The sequence below is a fragment of the Mytilus galloprovincialis genome, chromosome 13 (genome assembly GCF_965363235.1).
Source record: "Mytilus galloprovincialis chromosome 13, xbMytGall1.hap1.1, whole genome shotgun sequence".
Taxonomy (NCBI): Eukaryota; Metazoa; Mollusca; class Bivalvia; order Mytilida; family Mytilidae; genus Mytilus; species Mytilus galloprovincialis.
This window is the reverse complement of record NC_134850.1, coordinates 12,508,862-12,519,317: the sequence shown is the minus strand read 5'-3', so window position 1 is coordinate 12,519,317 and position 10,456 is coordinate 12,508,862. Positions and strand designations below refer to the sequence as shown.

General features: G+C 31.5%; 1 long non-coding RNA gene across 1 annotated transcript; it reads right to left on the bottom strand.

The window, feature by feature from the left end:
• Positions 1 to 154: 154 nt before the first annotated feature.
• LOC143057761 (uncharacterized) lies at positions 155 to 9,149 on the bottom strand. Its single transcript, XR_012972815.1, has 3 exons — positions 8,630 to 9,149; positions 7,646 to 7,876; positions 155 to 249 (listed from the first exon to the last, which is right to left on the bottom strand). It is a non-coding gene; the product is annotated as an uncharacterized LOC143057761 (long non-coding RNA).
• Between the last annotated feature and the right edge of the window lie 1,307 nt (positions 9,150 to 10,456).

Genomic DNA, 10,456 nt, shown 5'->3' with positions numbered 1-10,456 from the left:
ATACCACATCTTCCTATTTCTATAAAGGAGAACATGAGAAATAAACGGCAAAACACAAACATGTGAAATAAAAGGGCCAAAAAAAGTGAGGGAAAATAACCCTTTACCACATTCATGTAACAATATTTGAAACAGAAGTCAGCTTAATTACATACTTGAATTAGGAGGTATGTCTGGTAGAGAATTCATGCTGTCTGCTGTCATGTCTGTTTCTGTATCAATAGGGACTTGAGGTTGAACAACTGTATCCTGTAAGAATTAAAGGTTTTCAATATTTTGTTATTTATAATAAGAGGTATATATTAAGAAAAATGACAGGATCATACCAAACATGACAATCAATGTGGTTATTACATGAACTTATAAACTAATTAAGTGTTTGATAAAGTGGTTAAATGGAAACAGCAGGTTAATATTGGCAAAAGACTATTTTTGTCAGCTAAAGTTTTCTTCTTGTCTAAATAAAAATGAAAATAGATATCAAGGATGCGAGTTCATTTGCAGAATATCTGACAAGATTTATGAAAAAGGTCATTTATTCAGAATATCATAATTTAACATTTAAGGAATAACAGAACTGTAGTTGGAGAGTTGCCACTGTCAATTGTAGATTTGGTCCGAGACCACAATTGTCATCCCTTGATTTTCGTTGTTCACAAATATAGTCCCTAGTGTTGACAGTGGGTTACTTGCCATTAATTTTTATACCCCTTCCAAATTTATTTCTCCATGTTTAATGCCTCAAATTGCAAGTAGGGGGGTGAAATTACACTGTATAAAAATTTGGGTCCAGAATTTTAAAGGAAAGTAGTGATTTGGTCCAGCTGAAAAAGGTTAAAAATTAGCACTTCGGAAGCTGTCAAAAGATTTCAAGATGCCCTAAACATAGAATTGTCCATATTTTGAGTTAGAGCAGATGAAGTTTTCTATAATTTTGATATAATTTGTCCCAAAAGTAGTACAACACACTGTAAAAATTTCTTTGAGAAAGCGCAGGTGGGATTTTTGTTATTTTCATTTATGTTCTAAAAGAAATGCACTACGAAATAATTGTGTTCTCGGACCTAAGAGGTGAAATCTGTAAATATAGAATCTGTACTTTGGCAACTTCCCTAAATGATTTGATGGTGTCAATTTGTCAAATAGCATGAAACTAAAGGATTTATACTTTTATTTTATAGAATTTCTGCAAAAATGACCAATTTTGGTATTTTATGGTCAAAATAGGCATTTTATAGTTTTTTCAATATTGATGCATAAATGGCATCCTGATTTTCTATCTGACAGGTTTTCATGTGTCAATATTTGTGTTTCTATGCTTTTATCTAGTTCTTTTACTTATTTATGAACTCTGAATCTACAGAAAAGAAGATTGTCTCAGACAATATGTGCAAAATGTGTTGTATAAATGACCCTTGTCTAACGCCCTGTTTGGATGAAGTCAAAAGTGGGGAGCTTGGTACATAAAATTTGAAGTCCATAATAAAGACCTCACTAAATTTGTATCAAAAGCACTTTACAATGTCTATTGTACCTGTTCCATTTCACATAATATCTTTCTGTTCTTCTGTAAGATAGCAAGTGGTTTAAATATAAGCCTGTTGAGAATAAATTGCATGCAAGTTTTTCCCTAAAAAGGCAAAAATCTTTGTATCAAACCATACTGTCTGTAAGAAAAGTTAAATGCAAGAGTCTTTTTGTGCTCAGATTTGTTGTATCATGTCACATGAGTATAGAAATGATAAAAAAGACACACATTTTTATTTCTTACCCTCATGAACCATAATTTCTGAATATTAGCTGAATGTGGCTGAAATTTTCTGAATTTTGGCTGAAATGTGTCTTAGAACAAATCACGTGTCTGAATCCTGTCTGACCTGTTTATTGATGGTGTCTGAATATTGTCTTATAGTTCTGAATTTTGTCTGAATACTTCTTATTTAGTCAGAAAAAGTTTCAGACATATTCAGAACTTCTGAATACTGTCTTATTTGTCTGAATTATTAAGAAACACCAGTAAGATCAATTCAGAAACCAAAAACTAATTAAATACACCCCTAAATATCTGAATATTGTCTGAATTATTCTTAATCATTCAGATATTATGTCAGACAAAATTCAGAAAATTGGAAATAAGTAAATTCTAATATATAGATCTGAATATTGTCTGAATTTTTTTTTAAATCATTCAGAAGTTACGTCAGACAAAAGTCAGAAAACTGGAAATAAGTAAATTATAATCTCATATAGATCTGAATATTGTCTGAATTTTTCTAAATCATTCAGAAGTTCATCTGGCTCATCAACATAAGAGTGAAAGAATCTTAGTGTTTTCCCCGGGAAATACAGATACTATTATTATTGAGTTGGGATAGGAGGGGTCCTAATCCCGAAATCCCGAAGTCCCGACCTCCCGAAATCTGAAAAAAAGAATTCCCTGATCCCGAAAGAGTCAATCCCGAAATCCTGAGCTTAAAAGCACCTGATCCCGGAGTCCTGATAAAGGTCCTATCCCCCCATTTTTTTCATCTAACATTTTGGAATGACCGTGAATGCAGTAACAGTCATCAGTTTAAACCCAATGGTATATAACTATGAAATACTTTGGAAAACCAAGTGTACATAATAAAAAACTCATGAGTAGTTTGATCATTTAGTGATGAAAAACTGTGAACAAACACTTGTGCACTTTTAAAACGTTGCGTTTTTGAAAATTAAAGCAGTATTGCTTTATTATCATTAAGATACTGGATATACTGGTGCATGGGCATTAATTTTGGTAGAAAAGGTACTTATATTAAATAGGGCTCTTCACGGTTAGTTCGGCCATATTGGATAGGGGGCAGATTTTCATAATAGAGGTAAAAATGGTGTGAAAAATACGGGAAAACATCATTAAAACAGAGCTGTTGCTTGGAAACACACATAGGATTTCCCACACTTTCATACCATTTCCACCTCCTTCCAAAAAATCTGCCCCCTATCCAATATGGCCGAACTAACCGTGAAGAGCCCTATTCTAACAGTTATTATCAGTACAATTCATTTGTACCTAGTCCAAATAATTATGACGTATTGAAAGGCTATTTAATTTTAGCTTTGACACCTTCTGCAGCAAGGTGAAAGCCGACAATCCGAGCCGACAATAAAATAACTATTCAGTGGAAAAATGTTTTTAATGCAACACCTCAAGGATTTGTATAGTGAGTCTCACTATACAAATCCTTGAACACCTGCAGGCATTCATGTTTCTTATACATTATAACTTCTCTAAATACAGTTCTCCCACCATACCGACTAAATCAAGAAGACCCGGACATTAAATGGTCATTTAACCTTATAAGAAACTGAATATATGATTCCTTTCAATCGGATACTAGCGGCATTTTTGTATTTGAATAATTAAAATCTTAATAATTCAACCTCATAAAACGGGCCTTGTCATCTAATATCACTGATCAGTAATAAAATTGTTATGTAATCTAAACACAGTTCAGTCAAACAGTTCATATTGAATACTGATTGAGTACTGTTCAGCTTGTCAATTTCTTTTCATTATCCCAATGTTTTTCAAAAGTGACTAACGGCAATTTGCAATATTTCACTGTTTACTAATTGTGGAGTAGAACATTTCACCTAATTATTAGGGAAAAATCGTTAAACTATGGTATTATTTAGTTTTTATTCCTGCAAAATAAAAAAAATAAATAAGATGAAATACAAGTTGTAGCAGTATTTTACGATAGAAATTATTCACAAAACTAAAATTCACGAAGGAAAACGTATATTGAATAAGATCAAATACATTTTTAAATATTTCACAAACACCCATATTAAGGGGAAGTTACTCTTCGTGATTTCAATTTCAACTAACCAGCAAACCCTGCAAATCGGCCGTAATTTGTGACCTGACCGGCGGCCTGTTTTGAAAAGTTTCACTGAAACACCGTTACGGGGACGAATCAATTTCGGGCCGATATGATATGGGGCGAGATTGACACCTTGACTGAAACGCACTGACATACGTCATCAAAGATTACGCTGGATAAACAAAATGGAGAATCCAAACGCAAAAGTTTTCAGATAAGTATTTTGATTTAACATATATGATAATTGTAATAATTATAAAATGCAATTTGTTGAGGCACTATTATAAAACATTTAGGATTTAAATCTGAGAAAACATCAGAAAGTTTTGGCAGACAATTAGTATTATGAATATATATTGTTCTCACATTCATAAAATCATGTACAAATTTATATACCTAGTACAAATACTGAAATACAAATGTAGTAACTGTAGGTTAATCTGCAGTCAATAACTTAAAAAAATGCACTACCACTTTCTACATTACAATGTAGAAATTAAATTGGGTGAACAAACTTAGTGAAAACTATAAGTCACAAGTTTTATCTTCAAGGGATAAAAAGGGGGGGGGGGTCTTAATTTGAGTTTAGGCTTCCCATGTAAGATACAGTACATATGCATAATAGAATAAGGTTTCTATTGAATTTATTGCTTCATAACCTCAAGAACAATTGATTCTTTGTGGATATTTTTGTACTTTTAGGGGATTAAATATGAGCTGCCAGCAATGATATGAAACAGATTTTATGCAGACTCCATTTTAATACCTTTACTCAGCAATTCAAGTTGGAAGTGCAGAGACAGCAAGTTTTAAATTACAGAAAGGAAGAGAAGTTTATATCTGACACATAATTTTTATATTAGTTAATCAGTTTGTGAGTGAGGTTTAAGCGGACCATAGTTACTATTTTTATTCTTATGCATGCAACCATGCAGGCCATTTTTTTCTTGGATAGGATGTTAAGAATGTTATTTATTTAAATATTTGAAAATGATCAGATCAATCTATGATCAAAGCACTCACTATATTTTGTGTTTCTTAGAAGTAGTGATAAACCTTGGGCTTAATTCTATTGGAAGATCAAATCAGTTACAATGGGGGTTTTGATTCCATTTCATGCTATCTTATTATGGCTGAATATGTCTTAATAAGGCTGAAGATTGGATGAATTTGTCTGAATAGTTCTTAATATGGTTGAATATTTCTGAATATATATGAATATTTCTTAATATGTCTGAACATTTCTTGATATATGTCTGAATATTTCTTAATATGTCTGAATATTTCTTAGTATGGCTGAAGATTGGAAGAATATTGGCTGAAGATTTCTGAATATTGCTGAATATGTCTTAAAAAATGGCTGAATATTTCTTAAATACAGCATCATTTAAACCATAAATTTTCTGAATATTTCTTAGTTTCTGAATATTTCTGTTTCTGAATACTGGCTGAATAGTCCGAAATCCAGTCAATATTCAGAAATAGAGACAAATACAACATTCAGACCTATTCAGACGATTATTCAGATATAATTCAGAAATAATTCAGACAATATTCAGCCACCAATTTTCCATGAGGGAATAGCCTCAATATGCATTTTTTAATGTAAATATGTGGCACGGCCTAAATTATTTCCAGTCTTACTTGGCCTAAGACCCTTTTAAACTAATATGATATGTTATTTGTAACTTTTCTTTCCATTTAAAGTACATTTAATACATATGTAAGGATTATTTATAACCAAAAAGCTTCACAAATTTAAAATTGCTGGAAAATATCACATCTTCATGTAAGGCCCCCCTTCATTGAAAAATCTCAATTTTAAGGCACAGGCTCATATAAATTTGACTTTTGAATAATTATACTAAGTCTGATAAATCAAATGAGTACTCTGTTGCTTTTAGTACATGATAATTGATATATTAAGGCATTTAAAAAGATTTTTTTTCAACATTTTAATTTTTAAAGCCCCAAATGTTGATAGTTGAAATTTTTCAATTTTAACGTCAAAATTTAACACGCAAAGTAGAGTATAGAATTTAACATACTGTCTATAATATATATCCTATTGTTATGAAACTTTGTAAGCAGTGTTATAATTTATTAAACTTTGGTCATACCAAGTTTTATTAAGATTATTCAACTCTTTCTATCCTATTAGGTCCGAGACCACAATTGTCGTCCCTTGATTTTCGTTGTTCACAAATATAGTCCCTAGTGTTGACAGTGGGTTACTTGCCATTAATTTTTATACCCCTTCCAAATTTATTTCTCCATGTTTAATGCCTCAAATTGCAAGTAGGGGGGTGAAATTACACTGTAAAAAAATTTGGGTCCAGAATTTTAAAGGAAAGTATTGATTTGGTCCAGCTGAAAAAGGTTAAAAATTAGCACTTCGGAAGCTGTCAAAAGATTTCAAGACGCCCTAAACATAGAATTGTCCATATTTTGAGTTAGAGCCGATGAAGTTTTCTATAATTTTGATATAATTTGTCCCAAAAGTAGTACAACACACTGTAAAAATTTCTTTAAAGCGCAGGTGGGATTTTTGTTATTTTCATTTATGTTCTAAAAGGAATGCACTACGAAATAATTGTGTTCTCGGACCATTTGACGGTCAGAAAAGCAGTTTTACTTGTGAAGCGTAGAAATCGAACATTTGTTGATTCAAACAATTCAAAATAGTGGTGCCCTCCTTAGTTAAAGTCATATTAAACGAGTGACCAGTGAAAAATAATGTTATTCCATTTCTTGAACCAGTGCATACAAACATAATAACTTTAGTCTTCTGTGCATGATTTTTTTTTTAAATTCGCATAAATATCGTATAATTGTCAACTTTTTTTCTCAATCTGTCAGTGTTGTTGTGAAAATATGGCATGTAAATAAAGTTCGTGTTTTGAAGCCAAAGTTTAACAATCAACAAAAAAGCAAGGATATTGAACATGTGTAAAACATGTGCAATGAGATAATAATTTATTTTAAGGAGATCCATGCAATTGTGATCACCAAATTTTTACAAGATGGGTCACACTGGAAGGAAGCAATTAAAATAAAGTAAACTTCTTCTATATATGAACAAGTTAAAGAATTTTCTTCAGAAAAAAGTATATATACATAAGTTTTATAATGAAAACTATCCATTGAGTTATAAAAAAACATGTGCATTATTTTTTTTAATTTGAGGTTTCTTTAAATGACTTTAAGCCTGGTCAACTGTTTTCAGTTTCTTATTACACCATTGATAAAAAATAAAACCTATTCAAGTTGAAACCTGAGCCTATATAGCTAAAAAATTAGCACCGGTATATAAAAATTTACTGCATTTTTTTTTTAATTTATACAGTAAAACTGATTTTATTGACAACATTATTTAACAATGGTTGAATAATGTTGAAATAAGATGTTGAATTCTAATTTTCATTACAGCTGTGTAAAAGTTTATAATTTTATAAGTTTGATTGTTATTATATTTCTGTATTATAAATCATGTATTTACACCATACCTTTAAAATAGCAAATAATTTATGAATTTTGAATTTAGAATTAAAACCACAGAAGTTCATTTTTATGCTAATTATAAGTCAGGTTAAATCCAACTAACAGAAAAAAATTAAAGGAATGATTTTGAAGATATTAAACAAAAGTAGACAGATTCTAGAAAAAAATGTCAATCAAGGGCACTTAAACCAGATTAATTTATCTCATTCTTCTGAAAAATCCTGCCTTTATAATATGGATATTGAGGACAATAATTAATATTGAAAAAAAACCACCAAAATCTTAATAATGACGGTTCCTTGGTACTTCTGTTCTTTATAAAATGGTGGATTGAAGGGAGCTGGTACTAACTCTCTTTGCTGACTAACTGTGAAGATTTCAAAGTCTTTGTTGGCTAGTCTTGTGTACAGGCTGCAGATCTTCTCTTTGAAGTCCCCTTGGCTTAAATCTTAAATTGAATTGGCATGCTCTTTCCTTTGAACCCTATAAATGGGTTAAGGGGTACCCTATAAAACATAATCTTAAGTTACAAGCAATTCTAATATGACAAGCTATTATTGTCAAGCAGTATAATCACAACATATCTACCTTTAGCAAAAATGCAGTAATGCACAAAAATGGTTGTTCATGTTACAACTAACTTATTTATACTGCCAGATATTCTCAATTTTCGACATCAAAACCCCCAGTTTATGTAGGCCAAGATTCAGATACAAGATAATTAACAAATGTAAATAAGGGGCATTTTAAAGCTTCTTGTGCGCTTCAGAACAAATTAAATTACATTTAAAGAAAATACATGAGTGAAAATGGATTAAAAAATAATAATCATTGAATTATATAATATTACTTATAATATCAAAATTGGGTAAAATGGAACAGCCAAAACAGTATTGTATGTATTGGGCTTTCACAGATCTATAACAAAATTACTGAATTTGTCCTATTGGAAACAAAATAATTCATCATGGCAGCTGTAGATTTGTTTTCATTTAATACTTGATGGGCATTTATATTTGTATTTTACCACTCCCTTCCGAATCGGGTAAAATAATCAAATTAAATCTTCAATTAAGGTGAAAATTGAAGATTATCTTTGGTTATGATGTGCAGTTTAGTTCTTAATCTAATTTGCTTTTTTAGTTCCTTCATTTATAAAATATATTATTTTGTTACAGATTTAAGTAATTCAGTATGAAACAATTTCTGACATATTTTTTTTCTTCTTATCAAATGGTAACAAATGTCAGTATACATACCATAACCAATACTCTGGTGTCTTTCGATCACTGGGTCTTTTCTTGAGAGTTTAGGTAGGTCATGCACAACCATCTGGTAGCATGTAGAACTTCATCCTTACAATCTTGGCTTTAGGTCCTGGTTTCTGTTTTGTCTTTTGTCTTTTGTGTGGTCTTGTGTAATCTCTAAGTGTGTGCACACTAGCAAGAGCTGCCTGCATTCTGTCTTGAATTACTATTTGTGGTATTGTATCTTGGAAGTCATCATCTGAGTATTGAACTAAAAAAAAGAAAGACATCATTTAATTTACTATTACAAGTACTTAGTATAGATTGAATACAGTTGATATACTGCCTCAGCACAAAATGACTATATCGCCTGAGAACTAATTAAAATATTTGTTACAATCCTGCATGTGCTATGGTATAAATGCTATATAATAACTATGTGTGGTCTAGTGGGACGGCTGCAGTGCAGGCGATTTGGTGTCACGATATCACAGTAGCATGGGTTCGAATCCCGGCGAGGGAAAAACCAAAAATTTGCGAAAACAGATCTAACATTGTTGGGTTGATGTTAAGACGAGTTATATATATATATATATATATATATATGATTAAGATGACACTTCCCTGAATCAAAAAAGAAAGATGTTGAATGAAAAGTATGTCGAGTTGGAGATTAAAACAAACTAGAGGCTTTAAAGAGTCTGCATGTGTCGCTAAGTTTGGTCTATGTGCATATTAAACAAAGGACACAGATGGATTCATGGCAAATTGTGTTTAAGTGTTGGTGGTGTGTTTGTAGATCTTACTTAATTGAACAATCTTGCTGCTTACAATTATCTCTATTTATAATGAACTTGGCCCAGTAGTTTCAGTGGAAAATATTTTGTAAGTATTTACCAAAATTTAGAAAATTTATGATTTTTTTAAAAATTGACTCTAAAGGGACTCATTGAGGGGTTAATTGACCATTTTGATGATGTAGGTCTTACTTTGCTGTACATTGCACTGGCGGATCTTGAAATTTTCATAAGTGAGGGCCCACTGACTGCGCTAAGAGGGGGACCGCTCCAGTCAGGCTTCAGTGATTTCCTATATAAGCAACCAATTTTTTTTTTCAAAAAGGGGGGGGGGGGGGCCCGGGCCCCCTGGGCCCCCTCTAAATCCGCCTCTGCATTGTTTTTACAGTTTATCTCCATCTTTAATAATTATCAAGATAACCAAATGCTGCAAAATTTTTCTTAAAATTACCAATTAAGGGGCAGCAACCCAACATCAGGTCACCTGATTTGTCTGAATTGTCAGGACAGACAGATCTTGACCTAATATAATAAACAATTTTATCCTTATCAGATTTGCTCAAAATGCTTTGGTTTCAGATATCAGCCAAAAAATGGATTTAATCCTAGGTACTATTTTTATCCATGTCGGATATCGACCATCTTGGTTTGTGGGCTGGGTTATTGGACACTTTTTTTAACTATATATCCTTATGATGATTGTAGACAAGTTTGGTCAAATTTATATCTCAGTAGTTTCTGAGTAGAAGATTTTTGTCGCGGGTATAAGATTTTCAGAAAAAAATTAAACTTTAATATTTCATTACAAATTTTATTAATTATACCTTTAGTAGTTGGTACTTTATCATATGATACAAAAATCATTCCAAAAAATCAATTCGTGTTGACCCCAAGTGACTGTTAAAATGTAGATATCATTGAAAAAGCTCCAAATTATCTCCCTTTGGTGCAAAAATGCCATTTTTTTGGCATTAAAATTGAAATATCTTTTATAACTCATCGGTGCCCTAGATTTTTTATGGTTGTTTTCAATAAGCTGTAC